This window comes from Xyrauchen texanus, chromosome 6 (assembly GCF_025860055.1).
Source record: "Xyrauchen texanus isolate HMW12.3.18 chromosome 6, RBS_HiC_50CHRs, whole genome shotgun sequence".
In the NCBI taxonomy this organism is placed as follows: domain Eukaryota; kingdom Metazoa; phylum Chordata; class Actinopteri; order Cypriniformes; family Catostomidae; genus Xyrauchen; species Xyrauchen texanus.
The window spans coordinates 1,280,174-1,295,822 of record NC_068281.1 but is presented as its reverse complement, the minus strand read 5'-3'; the positions used below and the strand labels follow the sequence as shown (position 1 = coordinate 1,295,822).

Below are 15,649 nucleotides of genomic sequence, written 5' to 3'. Positions count from 1 at the left end.
TGTATATGTGTTTATGTGAGTATATGTATGTTTGTGTATATGTGTTTATGTGAGTATATGTATGTTTGTGTATATGTGTTTATGTGAGTATATGTATGTTTGTGTATATGTGTTTATGTGAGTATATGTATGTTTGTGTATATGTGTTTATGTGAGTATATGTATGTTTGTGTATATGTATGTGTGTGTATATGTATGTAGTATATGTATGTTTGTGTATATGTGTTAATGTGAGTATATGTATGTTTGTGTATATGTGTTTATGTGAGTATATGTATGTTTGTGTATATGTGTTTATGTGAGTATATGTATGTTTGTGTATATGTGTTAATGTGAGTATATGTATGTTTGTGTATATGTGTTTATGTGAGTATATGTATGTTTGTGTATATGTGTTAATGTGAGTATATGTATGTTTGTGTATATGTGTTTATGTGAGTATATGTATGTTTGTGTATATGTGTTAATGTGAGTATATGTATGTTTGTGTATATGTGTTAATGTGAGTATATGTATGTTTGTGTATATGTGTTTATGTGAGTATATGTATGTTTGTGTATATGTGTTAATGTGAGTATATGTATGTTTGTGTATATGTGTTTATGTGAGTATATGTATGTTTGTGTATATGTGTTAATGTGAGTATATGTATGTTTGTGTATATGTGTTTATGTGAGTATATGTATGTTTGTGTATATGTGTTAATGTGAGTATATGTATGTTTGTGTATATGTGTTTATGTGAGTATATGTATGTTTGTGTATATGTGTTAATGTGAGTATATGTATGTTTGTGTATATGTGTTAATGTGAGTATATGTATGTTTGTGTATATGTGTTAATGTGAGTATATGTATGTTTGTGTATATGTGTTTATGTGAGTATATGTATGTTTGTGTATATGTGTTAATGTGAGTATATGTATGTTTGTGTATATGTGTTTATGTGAGTATATGTATGTTTGTGTATATGTGTTAATGTGAGTATATGTATGTTTGTGTATATGTGTTTATGTGAGTATATGTATGTTTGTGTATATGTGTTTATGTGAGTATATGTATGTTTGTGTATATGTGTTAATGTGAGTATATGTATGTTTGTGTATATGTGTTTATGTGAGTATATGTATGTTTGTGTATATGTGTTAATGTGAGTATATGTATGTTTGTGTATATGTGTTAATGTGAGTATATGTATGTTTGTGTATATGTGTTTATGTGAGTATATGTATGTTTGTGTATATGTGTTAATGTGAGTATATGTATGTTTGTGTATATGTGTTTATGTGAGTATATGTATGTTTGTGTATATGTGTTAATGTGAGTATATGTATGTTTGTGTATATGTGTTTATGTGAGTATATGTATGTTTGTGTATATGTGTTAATGTGAGTATATGTATGTTTGTGTATATGTGTTTATGTGAGTATATGTATGTTTGTGTATATGTGTTAATGTGAGTATATGTATGTTTGTGTATATGTGTTTATGTGAGTATATGTATGTTTGTGTATATGTGTTTATGTGAGTATATGTATGTTTGTGTATATGTGTTAATGTGAGTATATGTATGTTTGTGTATATGTGTTTATGTGAGTATATGTATGTTTGTGTATATGTGTTAATGTGAGTATATGTATGTTTGTGTATATGTGTTAATGTGAGTATATGTATGTTTGTGTATATGTGTTAATGTGAGTATATGTATGTTTGTGTATATGTGTTTATGTGAGTATATGTATGTTTGTGTATATGTGTTAATGTGAGTATATGTATGTTTGTGTATATGTGTTTATGTGAGTATATGTATGTTTGTGTATATGTGTTAATGTGAGTATATGTATGTTTGTGTATATGTGTTTATGTGAGTATATGTATGTTTGTGTATATGTGTTAATGTGAGTATATGTATGTTTGTGTATATGTGTTAATGTGAGTATATGTATGTTTGTGTATATGTGTTAATGTGAGTATATGTATGTTTGTGTATATGTGTTAATGTGAGTATATGTATGTTTGTGTATATGTGTTTATGTGAGTATATGTATGTTTGTGTATATGTGTTAATGTGAGTATATGTATGTTTGTGTATATGTGTTTATGTGAGTATATGTATGTTTGTGTATATGTGTTAATGTGAGTATATGTATGTTTGTGTATATGTGTTTATGTGAGTATATGTATGTTTGTGTATATGTGTTAATGTGAGTATATGTATGTTTGTGTATATGTGTTTATGTGAGTATATGTATGTTTGTGTATATGTGTTAATGTGAGTATATGTATGTTTGTGTATATGTGTTTATGTGAGTATATGTATGTTTGTGTATATGTGTTAATGTGAGTATATGTATGTTTGTGTATATGTGTTTATGTGAGTATATGTATGTTTGTGTATATGTGTTTATGTGAGTATATGTATGTTTGTGTATATGTGTTAATGTGAGTATATGTATGTTTGTGTATATGTGTTAATGTGAGTATATGTATGTTTGTGTATATGTGTTAATGTGAGTATATGTATGTTTGTGTATATGTGTTAATGTGAGTATATGTATGTTTGTGTATATGTGTTTATGTGAGTATATGTATGTTTGTGTATATGTGTTAATGTGAGTATATGTATGTTTGTGTATATGTGTTTATGTGAGTATATGTATGTTTGTGTATATGTGTTTATGTGAGTATATGTATGTTTGTGTATATGTGTTTATGTGAGTATATGTATGTTTGTGTATATGTGTTAATGTGAGTATATGTATGTTTGTGTATATGTGTTAATGTGAGTATATGTATGTTTGTGTATATGTGTTTATGTGAGTATATGTATGTTTGTGTATATGTGTTAATGTGAGTATATGTATGTTTGTGTATATGTGTTTATGTGAGTATATGTATGTTTGTGTATATGTGTTAATGTGAGTATATGTATGTTTGTGTATATGTGTTTATGTGAGTATATGTATGTTTGTGTATATGTGTTTATGTGAGTATATGTATGTTTGTGTATATGTGTTTATGTGAGTATATGTATGTTTGTGTATATGTGTTAATGTGAGTATATGTATGTTTGTGTATATGTGTTAATGTGAGTATATGTATGTTTGTGTATATGTGTTAATGTGAGTATATGTATGTTTGTGTATATGTGTTTATGTGAGTATATGTATGTTTGTGTATATGTGTTAATGTGAGTATATGTATGTTTGTGTATATGTGTTAATGTGAGTATATGTATGTTTGTGTATATGTGTTTATGTGAGTATATGTATGTTTGTGTATATGTGTTAATGTGAGTATATGTATGTTTGTGTATATGTGTTTATGTGAGTATATGTATGTTTGTGTATATGTGTTTATGTGAGTATATGTATGTTTGTGTATATGTGTTAATGTGAGTATATGTATGTTTGTGTATATGTGTTTATGTGAGTATATGTATGTTTGTGTATATGTGTTAATGTGAGTATATGTATGTTTGTGTATATGTGTTAATGTGAGTATATGTATGTTTGTGTATATGTGTTTATGTGAGTATATGTATGTTTGTGTATATGTGTTAATGTGAGTATATGTATGTTTGTGTATATGTGTTTATGTGAGTATATGTATGTTTGTGTATATGTGTTAATGTGAGTATATGTATGTTTGTGTATATGTGTTAATGTGAGTATATGTATGTTTGTGTATATGTGTTTATGTGAGTATATGTATGTTTGTGTATATGTGTTTATGTGAGTATATGTATGTTTGTGTATATGTGTTAATGTGAGTATATGTATGTTTGTGTATATGTGTTAATGTGAGTATATGTATGTTTGTGTATATGTGTTAATGTGAGTATATGTATGTTTGTGTATATGTGTTTATGTGAGTATATGTATGTTTGTGTATATGTGTTAATGTGAGTATATGTATGTTTGTGTATATGTGTTTATGTGAGTATATGTATGTTTGTGTATATGTGTTAATGTGAGTATATGTATGTTTGTGTATATGTGTTTATGTGAGTATATGTATGTTTGTGTATATGTGTTTATGTGAGTATATGTATGTTTGTGTATATGTGTTTATGTGAGTATATGTATGTTTGTGTATATGTGTTAATGTGAGTATATGTATGTTTGTGTATATGTGTTAATGTGAGTATATGTATGTTTGTGTATATGTGTTAATGTGAGTATATGTATGTTTGTGTATATGTGTTTATGTGAGTATATGTATGTTTGTGTATATGTGTTAATGTGAGTATATGTATGTTTGTGTATATGTGTTTATGTGAGTATATGTATGTTTGTGTATATGTGTTAATGTGAGTATATGTATGTTTGTGTATATGTGTTTATGTGAGTATATGTATGTTTGTGTATATGTGTTAATGTGAGTATATGTATGTTTGTGTATATGTGTTTATGTGAGTATATGTATGTTTGTGTATATGTGTTAATGTGAGTATATGTATGTTTGTGTATATGTGTTTATGTGAGTATATGTATGTTTGTGTATATGTGTTAATGTGAGTATATGTATGTTTGTGTATATGTGTTTAATGTGAGTATATGTATGTTTGTGTATATGTGTTTATATGTGAGTATATGTATGTTTTGTGTATATGTGTTAATGTGAGTATATGTATGTTTGTGTATATGTGTTTATGTGAGTATATGTATGTTTGTGTATATGTGTTTAATGTGAGTATATGTATGTTTGTGTATATGTGTTTATGTGAGTATATGTATGTTTGTGTATATGTGTTAATGTGAGTATATGTATGTTTGTGTATATGTGTTTATGTGAGTATATGTATGTTTGTGTATATGTGTTAATGTGAGTATATGTATGTTTGTGTATATGTGTTTATGTGAGTATATGTATGTTTGTGTATATGTGTTAATGTGAGTATATGTATGTTTGTGTATATGTGTTAATGTGAGTATATGTATGTTTGTGTATATGTGTTTATGTGAGTATATGTATGTTTGTGTATATGTGTTAATGTGAGATATATGTATGTTTGTGTATATGTGTTTATGTGAGTATATGTATGTTTGTGTATATGTGTTTATGTGAGTATATGTATGTTTGTGTATATGTGTTAATGTGAGTATATGTATGTTTGTGTATATGTGTTAATGTGAGTATATGTATGTTTGTGTATATGTGTTAATGTGAGTATATGTATGTTTGTGTATATGTGTTAATGTGAGTATATGTATGTTTGTGTATATGTGTTAATGTGAGTATATGTATGTTTGTGTATATGTGTTTATGTGAGTATATGTATGTTTGTGTATATGTGTTAATGTGAGTATATGTATGTTTGTGTATATGTGTTAATGTGAGTATATGTATGTTTGTGTATATGTGTTAATGTGAGTATATGTATGTTTGTGTATATGTGTTTATGTGAGTATATGTATGTTTGTGTATATGTGTTAATGTGAGTATATGTATGTTTGTGTATATGTGTTAATGTGAGTATATGTATGTTTGTGTATATGTGTTTATGTGAGTATATGTATGTTTGTGTATATGTGTTAATGTGAGTATATGTATGTTTGTGTATATGTGTTAATGTGAGTATATGTATGTTTGTGTATATGTGTTTATGTGAGTATATGTATGTTTGTGTATATGTGTTAATGTGAGTATATGTATGTTTGTGTATATGTGTTAATGTGAGTATATGTATGTTTGTGTATATGTGTTAATGTGAGTATATGTATGTTTGTGTATATGTGTTAATGTGAGTATATGTATGTTTGTGTATATGTGTTTAATGTGAGTATATGTATGTTTGTGTATATGTGTTAATGTGAGTATATGTATGTTTGTGTATATGTGTTAATGTGAGTATATGTATGTTTGTGTATATGTGTTTATGTGAGTATATGTATGTTTGTGTATATGTGTTAATGTGAGTATATGTATGTTTGTGTATATGTGTTAATGTGAGTATATGTATGTTTGTGTATATGTGTTAATGTGAGTATATGTATGTTTGTGTATATGTGTTTATGTGAGTATATGTATGTTTGTGTATATGTGTTAATGTGAGTATATGTATGTTTGTGTATATGTGTTTATGTGAGTATATGTATGTTTGTGTATATGTGTTAATGTGAGTATATGTATGTTTGTGTATATGTGTTAATGTGAGTATATGTATGTTTGTGTATATGTGTTTATGTGAGTATATGTATGTTTGTGTATATGTGTTAATGTGAGTATATGTATGTTTGTGTATATGTGTTTATGTGAGTATATGTATGTTTGTGTATATGTGTTAATGTGAGTATATGTATGTTTGTGTATATGTGTTTATGTGAGTATATGTATGTTTGTGTATATGTGTTTATGTGAGTATATGTATGTTTGTGTATATGTGTTTATGTGAGTATATGTATGTTTGTGTATATGTGTTTATGTGAGTATATGTATGTTTGTGTATATGTGTTTATGTGAGTATATGTATGTTTGTGTATATGTGTTTATGTGAGTATATGTATGTTTGTGTATATGTGTTTATGTGAGTATATGTATGTTTGTGTATATGTGTTAATGTGAGTATATGTATGTTTGTGTATATGTGTTTATGTGAGTATATGTATGTTTGTGTATATGTGTTAATGTGAGTATATGTATGTTTGTGTATATGTGTTAATGTGAGTATATGTATGTTTGTGTATATGTGTTTATGTGAGTATATGTATGTTTGTGTATATGTGTTTATGTGAGTATATGTATGTTTGTGTATATGTGTTTATGTGAGTATATGTATGTTTGTGTATATGTGTTTATGTGAGTATATGTATGTTTGTGTATATGTGTTTATGTGAGTATATGTATGTTTGTGTATATGTGTTAATGTGAGTATATGTATGTTTGTGTATATGTGTATTGTACAGCATAAAATCATAAATGTAGATTTTCAAATAAAATACTGCATTTATTAAAATAAAACATAGGAAATATTTTATCATCTTTATTGTTCCGATTAATCGAAGAAATAATCAACAGATGAATTCACGATCAAAATAATCGTTAGTTGCATTAATAGTTAGAAACGTTCAAGACCTCTGATGTAGAAACCGGACATGATCGTTCTGATGGCGCAGACATTTGATGATGTCATGCTGTTAATGTTACAAATACTAGTTCTACAAACAATGAATCGGTCACTGACTGAACTGACCTGGTGCTGTCGGGCGGCGTCGGGCGGCGTCCTGAGGTTGAGTGCCGCCGAATGCCGTCTGTATGAGCCCGGCGAGATAAACGTCACAGACTCGACTTCGATTCTGAATCTGCTTTCACAGACATGTTATACTGCAACAACAGATAAATGTGTGTTTTTAACATCAGGTGACCTCATTCAATACTCCTTTATCATAACCGGTTACAAATAAACAATGATGTCACATCGGCAATCATGTGATCACACGTGGGCCTCTAAATCCGTGCCTTAAGGATCACTTCCTTGTGAACACACACAACACAAAGAGCATCATTCAGAATCATCTAGACTGATCTGTACACAAACAAACACGATAGAGGTTTCCAGGACTGGGTAGCTCAGTGGTCAAGACGCTAGCTACCACCCCTAGCGTTGGCTAGTTCAAATCCCAGGGCCGTTTTATCTTCTTGCAGGGGTATAAATATGAGGTAACACTCAAGCCAAATCCCCTTAAAGAATAAAGTTCTGATGTGCGGCAAAAGGTTGTTGAGCTTCACAAAATGGGAAGTGGCTATAAGAAATTAGCCAAAGCGTTAGCATGCCCATTTCCACCACCAGGGCAATAAAAGATGGGTTTTGAAGAAGTACCCAATGCCCACGGTTAAATATGGTGCTGGATCTTTAATGCTGTGGGGCTGTTTTTAATGCCAGAGGTCCTGACATCTTGATCGGATACATGGCATCATGGACTCTATCATATACCAACACCTGGCTGCTGCTGCTGCTGACAGAAAGCTTAAAATAGGCCCTGCTGGGATATTCCAGCAGGACAATGATCCAAAACACAAAAATGGTTCACTGACCACGACATCAAGGTTCTGCCATGGCCATCCCAAACCCCAAACCTGAACCCCATAGAACACCTGTGGGGCGACCTGAAGAGGAGAGTCCTCCAACATGCACCTCTGAAGGATCTGGAGAGATTCTGTTTGGGGAATGATCTCAGATCACTTCATGTGTTCTCCAACATCATCAGGGATTATAGGAGAAGACTCAGAGCTGTTATCTTGGCAAAGGGAGGCTGAACAAAGTATTGAATAAAAGGGTGCCGATATTTATGGCCAATGCATTTTGGAGATATATTTCCTGTTTCAATTGTTTTAACTTCAATTGAAGGTTCGATTTTTGTTATTGTTTTCAATGAAAGATCAAAAGGAGAAACGATGCATTTTAATATATGTATAACCAAGGAGAGATATACATATATATGTCGATTTAACGCGTTAATAACGTGCGATTAATTTGACAAAAATGTATGCGTTAAATAAATTAACGCACTTTAGTCGCAATGCTTAACTGAGAAATTCAAGCTTGTAGTACCACCTGTTTCCTCCAGGGGGCAGTAATTCTAATTCCAGCTGTGTGAGCAACACACAGTTTATACAGTGAAGAAAACAATTTATTGCATTCAAAACACTTGGAGCGCAAATGCGATCTTTAAGGGATCTTAAGATGTGTTTAAAGATTGAGTATTAAACTATATTTAACTCCACAGTGACCTAAAAATTTTATTTTTAGGACGCGCCGCTCCCGAGACGCGACGCACCCGAGACGCGACGCTGCCGAGATTTGAAGACCTTTCGAATACATCGATACGGACACAAAACCTTAAACTTCCTTATTTTCCACTAAATGATTCATGAAAGATTGCTTTACGGTTCAGTATCTTTGAAGCGTGCAGCACATGCAGACTTTATATTTATTTAATGATCACATTAGGTGATATAACTGTTTCTGTTATACCATTTTAAATATTTAGGACTTTTAATGAACTAAAATCAGTTTTCTAAAGTTTCAAAGACATTTTAAGGATCACAATGTTATTTTTATGACGCAACGCACCCGAGACGTGCCACTCCCGAGACGCGACGCACCTGAGACGTGCCACTCCCGAGACGCTACACACCCCAGACGCTACACACCCGAGACGTGCCACTCCCGAGACGCTACACACCCCAGACGCGACACAAGCATGTCTGACGCAGGTCGTACGGTCTTTACCGCATACATATTTAATTACCAACGAGGTTAAGGAGGTGTCCTTTAAACTGTTACACCGTTTTTACCCCGTCAATCTTTATTTAAGAAACATGCTCCTGAAATAGATCCATTCCTTCTGTAATGCTGTAGATGAAATGTTTGTTTGTTTGTACGTACCTCTATTTTAACTAGTTTTTCTTTGCTTAATAAAAGACATTTTATTTGGTTTTCACAGATTTGATAACTTAAGTTAATATTGTCTATAAAGCCCCTATTTGCACTTTTTTGTAAAGACTTAAATATGATTTAAATACTCTTTGTACCTCCAACAACTCCAAAGCATTGAAAACCATTACACTAATGAATATAATGTCTCGGCATTATTGTCAAATATATCTGTAGTATTGTGTATATGTGGCTTGTTTCTAAAAAAAATGTCTAACGCAGGTGTAAATTACTAGCATTTATTTCCTAGTTTAGGGTCCTTAAACAAGCCCTCATAATAAATCTCTGATTGATAAATTCACTTGTGTAATGGATTACTGTGAACTGTGTGTCAATGATTGACTTATGATCAATAATATTAAACAATAGTAAACAATACATTGTATTATAAAGCCGCTTTCTGTCTTATTAATGATGAACTCTTCTGCAACAGGAATGTAAAGCATTTTAATTATCTGGATATTTGTTTATTAAATATATATATATATATATATAAAATTGTTAAATATTTAAAGATAACTATGTATAATTATTTCATCATAATATATTGAATTATTGTTATATGAGGGGCTTTCAGCAAATATTTGTTTATATGCGATTAATCGCGACACCATGTAATTAATTCTATAAAAAATGTTCATTGATTGACAGCCCTAATATATATATATATATATATACATATATATATATATATATATATATACATACATACATACATACATACATACATACACACACACACACACACATTTATTTACATTTTTTTACATTTTCCAATATGAGTTCCAAAAGCAACAGTGTAAATATAAAATTAACCAAAATTAAAGTTGACCAAAAAGAGACATATTTTAAGCATTTGGAAATATTTTGATATTTATTATTTATTTATTTTTTTTAAAATGCAATTTAAAGCCTGAAATGGAGATCATGTACCCTTTTTAATAATTGTATATATATATATATATATATATATATATATATATATATATATATATATATATATATATATATATATATATATATATATATATATATATTAGGGCTGTCAATCAATGAACATTTTTTATAGAATTAATTACATGGTGCCCCGATTAATTAATCGCGATTAATCGCATATACAAATATTTGCCGAGAAAGGCCCTCATATAACAATAATTCAATATATAATGATTATACATATTTATATCAATATATAATGTTGTGTAGCGTCTCGGGTGTGCTGCGTCATAAAAATAAAATTAGGTCACCGTGTCAAATTAAATATAGTTTAATACTCAATCTTTAAACACATCTTAAGATCCATTAAAGATCGCATTTGTGCTCCATCAAGTGTTTTGAACGCAAGAAATTGTTTTCTTCACTGTATAAACTGTGTGTTGCTCACAATTTCACTTACTGCCCCCTGGAGGAAACAGGTGGTACTACAAGCATTTCTCAGTTAAGCATTGCGACTAAAGTGCGTGAATTTTTTTAACGCGTTAATTTTTGTCAAATTAAATCGAACGATATTAATGCGTTAAATCGACAGCCCTAATATATATATATATTACGATTTTAATTTGATTAATTGTGCATGAATTTTCCCCCCCAAATATATCCATTAGAGTGAGAATTTGGAAACGGTCACGAGTCGGTCATACAGGGAGCAGGTATCGTGAATGGCCCGTGTATATGAATAGCCCTAGAAATTAGTTTTGATATGCATAACAATTTAATATTAGTTTCTTTTGATTGAGGACCATTACATTACATTACCTTCATAGTTTCGTGAGAATCACCCGCCTATTACAGAGATCAGTAACATCTCAGAACACCCTAGTAACCACTTGGAACAACTTAGCAACCACCTAGCATCTCCCAGGCAACAAAACACATCACACAAACATTGAGGCAGTTTTGCACGAGCAAGCAACGCTTGGTGATTTCATCCGATCTGCGACTGACAAGACAAACTGGCAATCATACGTGAGTGTTGACCGTGATAAGAGCACATAAAGGATCAGTTTGTGTGGGGGTTTTCTGCCGAGGAGCCGCAGAAACGGCAGGAATGTGACGGCATCGTGTCAAAGTGATTCCATGAACGTGAAGAAAGGTCAAACTCAACCACAGCTTGGAGCAAAATGAGTAAACGGCCTGACAGATCTGCTCAACACATTCATGATCATTTTCCAGGAACAAAGTGTGGTTGTTTTGGGGTGGACTGTCCCTTTAAATGTAATAATGAATGTCTCCCGTCCCTCTCAACAACAGAGTTTGGGTAAAAACATGACAGATCTCAAGGGTCAGGTGACGTTCAACCCATCCTGGACTAAACATCAGACCGTTAGTAAGGTACAGATGGGTTAAACCTTCTTAAAGGCTTAATCTTAACAAAGCCGTCTAGACTACAAGTGCGCAACATTGAATCAACTAACCGGTCTACACTAATAAGTGTGCAGAAATCAAATCAACGAAGCCGTCTAGACTACAAGTGTGCAACATCGAAGCCGTCTAGACTACAAGTGCGCAACGTCGAATAAACGAAGCCGTCTAGACTACAAGTGCGCAACATCGAATCAACGAAGCTGTCTAGACTACAAGTGCGCAACATCGAATCAACTAACCGGTCTACACTAATAAGTGCGCGAAATCAAATCAACGAAGCCGTCTAGACTACAAGTGCGCAACATCGAATCAACGAAGCTGTCTAGACTACAAGTGCGCAACATCGAATCAACGTTGCCGTCTAGACTACAAGTGCGCAACATCGAAGCCGTCTAGACTACAAGTGCGCAACATCGAATCAACGTTGCCGTCTAGACTACAAGTGCGCAACATCGAATCAACGAAGCCGTCTAGACTACAAGTGCGCAACATCGAATCAACGAAGCTGTCTAGACTACAAGTGCGCAACATCGAATCAACTAACCGGTCTACACTAATAAGTGTGCGGAAATCAAATCAACGAAGCCGTCTAGACTACAAGTGCGCAACATCGAATCAACGAAGCTGTCTAGACTACAAGTGCGCAACATCGAATCAACGTTGCCGTCTAGACTACAAGTGCGCAACATCGAATCAACGTTGCCGTCTAGACTACAAGTGCGCAACATCGAATCAACTAACCGGTCTACACTAATAAGTGTGCGGAAATCAAATCAACGAAGCCGTCTAGACTACAAGTGTGCAACATGGAATCAACGAAGCCGTCTAGACTACAAGTGTGCAACATGGAATCAACGAAGCCGTCTAGACTACAAGTGTGCAACATGGAATCAACGAAGCCGTCTAGACTACAAGTGCGCAACATCGAATCAACGAAGCTGTCTAGACTACAAGTGCGCAACATCGAATCAACGTTGCCGTCTAGACTACAAGTGCGCAACATCGAATCAACTAACCGGTCTACACTAATAAGTGTGCGGAAATCAAATCAACGAAGCCGTCTAGACTACAAGTGCGCAACACTGAATCAACGAAGCCGTCTAGACTACAAGTGCGCAACACGGAATCAACGAAGCCGTCTAGACTACAAGTGCGCAACATCGAATCAACGAAGCCGTCTAGACTACAAGTGCGCAACATCGAATCAACGAAGCCGTCTAGACTACAAGTGCGCAACATGGAATCAACGAAGCCGTCTAGACTACAAGTGCACAACATGGAATCAACGAAGCCGTCTAGACTACAAGTGCGCAACATGGAATCAACGAAGCCGTCTAGACTACAAGTGCGCAACATCGAAGCCGTCTAGACTACAAGTGCGCAACATCGAATAAACGAAGCCGTCTAGACTACAAGTGCGCAACATCGAATCAACGTTGCCGTCTAGACTACAAGTGCGCAACATCGAATCAACGAAGCCGTCTAGACTACAAGTGCGCAACATCGAATCAACGAAGCTGTCTAGACTACAAGTGCGCAACATCGAATCAACTAACCGGTCTACACTAATAAGTGTGCGGAAATCAAATCAACGAAGCCGTCTAGACTACAAGTGCGCAACATCGAATCAACGAAGCTGTCTAGACTACAAGTGCGCAACATCGAATCAACGCTGCCGCCTAGACTACAAGTGCGCTAACATCGAATCAACGCTGCCGCCTAGACTACAAGTGCGCAACATCGAATCAACTAACCGGTCTACACTAATAAGTGTGCGGAAATCAAATCAACGAAGCCGTCTAGACTACAAGTGTGCAACATGGAATCAACGAAGCCGTCTAGACTACAAGTGTGCAACATGGAATCAACGAAGCCGTCTAGACTACAAGTGTGCAACATGGAATCAACGAAGCCGTCTAGACTACAAGTGCGCAACATCGAATCAACGAAGCTGTCTAGACTACAAGTGCGCAACATCGAATCAACGTTGCCGTCTAGACTACAAGTGCGCAACATCGAATCAACTAACCGGTCTACACTAATAAGTGTGCGGAAATCAAATCAACGAAGCCGTCTAGACTACAAGTGCGCAACACTGAATCAACGGCCGTCTAGACTACAAGTGCGCAACATCGAATCAACGGCCGTCTAGACTACAAGTGCGCAACATCGAATCAACGAGCCGTCTAGACTACAAGTGCGCAACATCGAATCAACGAAGCCGTCTAGACTACAAGTGCGCAACATGGAATCAACGAGCCGTCTAGACTACAAGTGCACAACATGGAATCAACGAAGCCGTCTAGACTACAAGTGCGCAACATGGAATCAACGAAGCCGTCTAGACTACAAGTGCGCAACATGGAATCAACGAAGCCGTCTAGACTACAAGTGCGCAACATGGAATCAACGAAGCCGCCTAGACTACAAGTGCGTAACATCGAATCAACTAACCGGTCTACACTAATAAGTGTGCGGAAATCAAATCAACGAAGCCGTCTAGATTACAAGTGCGCAACATCGAATCAACTAACCAGTCTACACTAATAAGTGTGCGGAAATCAAATCAACGAAGCCGTCTAGACTACAAGTGCGCAACATCGAATCAACTAACCGGTCTACACTAATAAGTGTGCGGAAATCAAATCAACGTTGCCGTCTAGACTACAATTGCGCAACATCGAATCAACTAACCGGTCTACACTAATAAGTGTGCGGAAATCAAATCAACGAAGCCGTCTAGACTACAAGTGCGCAACATGGAATCAACAAAGCCGTCTAGACTACAAGTGCGCAACATGGAATCAACAAAGCCGTCTAGACTACAAGTGCGCAACATTGAATCAACGAAGCCGTCTAGACTACAAGTGCGCAACATCGAATCAACTAACCGGTCTACACTAATAAGTGTGCGGAAATCAAATCAACGAAGCCGTCTAGACTACAAGTGCGCAACATGGAATCAACAAAGCCGTCTAGACTACAAGTGCGCAACATTGAATCAACGAAGCCGTCTAGACTACAAGTGCGCAACATCGAATCAACGAAGCCGTCTAGACTACAAGTGCGCAACATCGAATCAACGAAGCCGTCTAGACTACAAGTGCGCAACATCGAATCAACGAAGCCGTCTAGACTACAAGTGCGCAACATTGAATCAACGAAGCTGTCTAGACTACAAGTGCGCAACATCGAATCAACGTTGCCGTCTAGACTACAAGTCCGCAACATCGAATCAACGAAGCCGTCTAGACTACAAGTGCGCAACATCGAATCAACGTTGCCGTCTAGACTACAAGTGCGCAACATCGAATCAACTAACCGGTCTACACTAATAAGTGTGCGGAAATCAAATCAACGAAGCCGTCTAGACTACAAGTGCGCAACATCGAATCAACGTTGCCGTCTAGACTACAAGTGCGCAACATCGAATCAACTAACCGGTCTACACTAATAAGTGTGCGGAAATCAAATCAACGAAGCCGTCTAGACTACAAGTGCGCAACATGGAATCAACGAAGCCGTCTAGACTACAAGTGCGCAACATCGAATCAACGAATCCGTCTAGACTACAAGTGCGCAACATCGAATCAACGAAGCCGTCTAGACTACAAGTGCGCAACATCGAATCAACTAACCGGTCTACACTAATAAGTGTGCGGAAATCAAATCAACGAAGCCGTCTAGACTACAAGTGTGCAACATCGAATCAACTAACTGGTCTACACTAATAAGTGTGCGGAAATCAAATCAACGAAGCCGTCTAGACTACAAGTGCGCAACATCGAATCAACGAAGCCATCTAGACTACAAGTGCGCAACATCGAATCAACAAAGCCGTCTAGACT

At 34.4% G+C, this 15,649-nt stretch overlaps 1 protein-coding gene across 5 annotated transcripts in view; it reads right to left on the bottom strand.

The window, feature by feature from the left end:
* The window catches only part of LOC127645769 (band 4.1-like protein 3), a 51,716-nt gene that overhangs the window by 34,254 nt on the left and 1,813 nt on the right, over window positions 1–15,649 (bottom strand). For all 5 annotated transcript variants that reach the window (XM_052129434.1, XM_052129435.1, XM_052129436.1 and 2 more), the window contains exon 2: window positions 7,194–7,324. The gene's annotated coding sequence lies outside the window, so the exon portion shown is untranslated. The remainder of the gene's footprint in view (window positions 1–7,193; window positions 7,325–15,649) is intronic.